Below are 4,800 nucleotides of genomic sequence, written 5' to 3'. Positions count from 1 at the left end.
GCAAACAATACAATTTTGGAACAATCGGGTTGGAAATGTTTAATCTAAACTTAATATAAACAATTTTAAAAAGGTTCAAAGAGCATCAAGCTCATCTCAAATTTGGAAGGTTTGAAAAATCAAGCGTTGATAAACATGTTTTTGAAAATGACCACCATAATGATGAAAGTTGTCTTCAATTAAAAATGTAAATAATTGTAAATATCTAGACATTTATGAAAGTCTAGAAATATTTAGGAACAAAAATGTAATAATGAACTCAGACAACGGCCCCATCCCCTCCTCCCCCTCTACTCCCTTCTACCTGCGCCAAAGGGGACGGGTCCTACACACTTTTAGTATTATAAGGACGAATTATTTGTTAGTTTTTAGTTTAATCATCGCTCTGATGATGATAGCATTGCTATCGAAACGCGCGTCAGCATTTTTTGTCAAAATTTGGTGTTGGGAATAAATTGCAATTTTGATCATTTTTGTCAACACCAAGAATTGATCAAATAAATTTTCTATCACTAACGCGTAGGTCATCACTAATTCCTCTAGCTTTGAACACCAGTCGCGTAGAGCATGAAATTAAACAGCGTTCAAAATGGCAATTTATTATATTTATACAATCATAATACATAATACCTAAAAACTCATCAAATTGAATTGACTAAATCAGCCTACACGTACATTTCGTTGTCTCTTCTCTCGAAGTCTTCGTCACTATTTTCAAAGTTTTCATCAATAATTATTTAATTAATTTGTACACCAATAATATTAACCAAACATTTACATTACACTCACTTTCTAAATATTACTTTCCTGTTTCTTTTATACAGGGTGTACCCGAATAAAATACAAAAAATTTCACCTCTATGTCAGACAATTGCGAGACAGCAAAAGCCACTTTTCGGTCAAACAACAGATATGTACTACTTTTTTTCCAAACGAAAAATTCAGTTCTACGATCGACCATGAGTCAACGCAAATTGAACTATAAACATAGATGGCTATGAATGTCGTTGTTATTGATGACATTTACTGCCAAAAATATTGGTTTTAAAGGGTTTTTAAAGTTAAAATCGTGCAAGTGCCATACAAAATGGAAATCTCAAATAGTAATAGTCACAAAAAGTACTTTTTCTGCGTTCTCTTGACAACAGGCGCTTTTCATTACTTATAACAAAATTGCTTACTTTATTGTTAAAAAAAATTAAAATGAAAAATAGTGACTTTTTTGTGAGGTTTGTAGAAAAGTTAATTTTTCGCAATTGGCACTCTTGAAAATGAAAATGTACTGTTCTGTCTTGTAAAAGTTGTAAATAATAACACAGTGTAACAAAAATTTAAAAAGTTGTTGTTCCTTTGAATCATCGAGACATTAACTTTAACCAAAAAATATTAATTTTATTTTTTTCTGTTTTACCTATTCCGGTGTAGAAGATTATATATAAAAGAGCTTTATTATAATTTTAATCACACAGTATTAACAAATAATGATTTGTTTAAAAACAAATAGTGAATATAACTATCTTGAAAATTATTTATGTCACTTATGTCAACGACGTTTCTGTTGCAAAATTGTGTTCAAATTTATAATTTTCAGGTTTCAAAAATCACAACTAGAACAGTTTTTTTTTTCAAAATTTACTTTCCTCTATGAGTGAGGTTAACTACAAATGTCACACATTTGTAATGAGCGGCAAATTTCTTTGACATTTCATAGCCACCCTTGATGCTGCTAGAAACATTTAAAAACACTTTGTTGAAGTGTCGCGCGTTAGAATCCATACCTAGCCTACCATCACGGTGATGTTCCATTTGCTAGGTGCACCTACTAGAAGCTTATGGCTATCCATAAAACATATTGTTATAAAAATATTTGTTTTAATAACACAAAAAAAAAACAGTCAAAATTGATAAAAACTACAAATTTTGCATACAATTTGCTAAATATTTTTTGCAAAATTGATAGTTTTGATGAATGAATGCTTAAAACATGTTAAATCTGTTGAGTAATAACAGTAACAGTTCTACTTAACCTTACCTACTCTTAATTACTTTTATCTACAGTTATTTATTATATATATTTATATATATATTATATTATTTATTATTTATTATCTATAGTTATTTATTTATAACGTAATTTGCTTTAAACAAGTTATGATAGCCATAACTGGAACCCGTGTAGTTATTTTATCGCGGGCTTTGATTGGCTGAAAATCATGTAGTTATGACTACTATAATCCAACGTTTCATCAATTTATCTTAATACTTAATGAAAACAACTGTCAGATTTTATTTTGACAATTAAAAATTTACTAAGTCATTAAAGTTTGTGTATTTTTAAGAAGAAACGGGTTTCAACTTGGAGTAGTGATTGTAGTTCTGACGAATAATTTAGTACTTCGCATTGCAAAGCCGTAACCTTAAATCTTTTGCCGAAAAAATCAGGTTTGTGTATACTTTTTTGGGGTCATGAATAAAGCATAGTATTACACTCGCATGTCATGGCGATTATTTACTTCACTTGCTCTCAAGGTCTCTTGTGTTGCAAACTCAACCTCGTAAATAAGAGATCTCGTTACATAATATACTATTTAATTCATTTCTAAAAACTGTTTACCTTTACTAATTTTAGTTTTACCTCTGCTTAGTTTTATACAGGGCTTGTCACGAAAAGATTACTTCTGAAAATGATTTTTTCGCAACCCAAAATACTAATTTCTTGAGTCACTTGATACAACCCGAATCAGAAATGAAATGCTGAATCCACGATTGCTTAGGCTTTGACAGTCTCACTTTGACAATTACGGAAAAGGAGGTTACGTGAGTGTCCATAAACAACCCAGTTCAGTTTCGATGTGGATATCTTTACGATAAAGGTCCGCAGCAGCTACAGCATTATTTGGCACTCTCCGTATATGAGAATCATCTCAGTTTTCTCATCATTTGAATAAGACTTTGTGACGGGTTTCTCAACTCAACCTAACATACCATGCGTGTTGAGGAGAAAAATTATTGGTCGAGCACTTACAGCTTCGGTATAGGACAGATTAATAAAGGTACTTCGAACTAATGGGGCTCTAAAGGAGCGGAATTAAGAATAAAGACGAAATTAAAATAAATAATGTCAAAGTGACATTGACCACCCCAAAAGACCCCAAAGCAATCGTGGATTCAGCATTTTATTTCTAATTCTGTCAGTATCGAATAGTTCAGGGTATTAGTATTTTTGGTTGCGGAAATATAATTTTTAGAAGTAATCTTCTCGTGACTAGCCCTGTATAGATAGAGTTTCATCTAAAAAATTCATTGTAAACATTTATAATTTCAGTATTCTTATTTTTTTAACATTTTATTAGCAAGCTAATTATAATAATGCCGTTTCCGGCACATAACTCATAGTCCATCGAAAACAGAATTGTAAGACATACAGTGTTAAGATCTTCAACACACCGCCACTGCTGATATTTGAATTAGCGCCAAATTTAGAACCTTTGCGCATGCATCTAGTGCTTTTTTGAGACTGGACATGCTGTACTTACGTATAAGGTGGTGAAGTAAATCGTGCTGTAATGAACCAAATAGTCCGCGTCGAATTTTTCCAAAAAGAAATAAGCTTGGATTAAACACAATATATATAGGATAATTCTGATAAAATAAAGCAAGAATCGAAAAAGTTTCACTTGAAATATGTCAATTGCCAAAAATTTACAAATCGTCATATGATTGACGTTTGTAAAAAACCATAGCCAACAATTTTTGTTGACAAATAGAATTTTGTTCATGGTCTGACCGGGGAGACTCTCGAAATAAAGATTATAATTAATTGAGTAAAAAGTCGATGGTCATTATGGAAATTGCTTCATTGCTTCAGATGGACTCTTCAAACTGAAAATTTTTTCTAAGACAAAAACAAAGACAAAGACAAGGTCACGAGTTTTGAGACACTCTGTATATTTCAAAAACACCTTATACATAATCTGAACATCCTATGTATTATTACATTTTTGGTTTTTACATTCAAATTGAGTCTCATTTTGTAAAAAATGTGTTAAATTATGCTATTCCAGAGAAATCTTAATTTTTCTAAAAAAATACATATTGCATTGAAACATATTCAAACTTTGGCGTTTAGAACTGTTATAATCTAGACCAGGAGTCTCCAAACTTTTTCAGCCCGCAGCATGGCGCATGAAACAAACTAAAAATTTCCAATATTCTACATAGATGAAATTTTGTAGTTTTGATTAATTTTGGAATAAAAAAATCTTTTTTTTAAATTTTTTATTTTTGAACCAAGAAAAAAGTCGGAACATGACGATGTTCTTCTATAGAAGAGAACTAAAAAAAGAAAAAGAAAAACGTACGGTAAACCAAAAACTATATGAAATATTAAATGAAATAAAAATATATAAAATGAAAAAACAATCATTTTTAAATAGAACCTACATACATACATCTTTCTATCTCACATCTACTTTACTTTGAGATTATATAAAATTGAAAGAGCAGAAAAAAATGCTCTCATCACCTGAAACAAAAAAAATCAACGGCAATACCATATGAAGAACAAACACGTACTGCAAGTGCTAATTGATAATTTACAGAAATATTTTCAGAAAATTTAATTTTGAAAGTGGGAGCAGCATTCATCAGAAAAATCAAATACAACTTTTTATTTCCCTGGTTCCACTGGTACCATTCCATCTCATACAAAGCTTCTAAGATTTCTTCAGACTGTTAAAAAGTTAAATTGCAAGTTTATCATTCTTACTGACTTACAATATTTTCGATTATTTGTCCGCT

This window comes from Gnatocerus cornutus, chromosome 4 (genome assembly GCF_029298725.1).
Source record: "Gnatocerus cornutus isolate USDA-ARS CGAHR chromosome 4, icGnaCorn1.1, whole genome shotgun sequence".
Classification (NCBI taxonomy): Eukaryota; Metazoa; Arthropoda; class Insecta; order Coleoptera; family Tenebrionidae; genus Gnatocerus; species Gnatocerus cornutus.
This window is presented reverse-complemented; position numbering follows the sequence as displayed.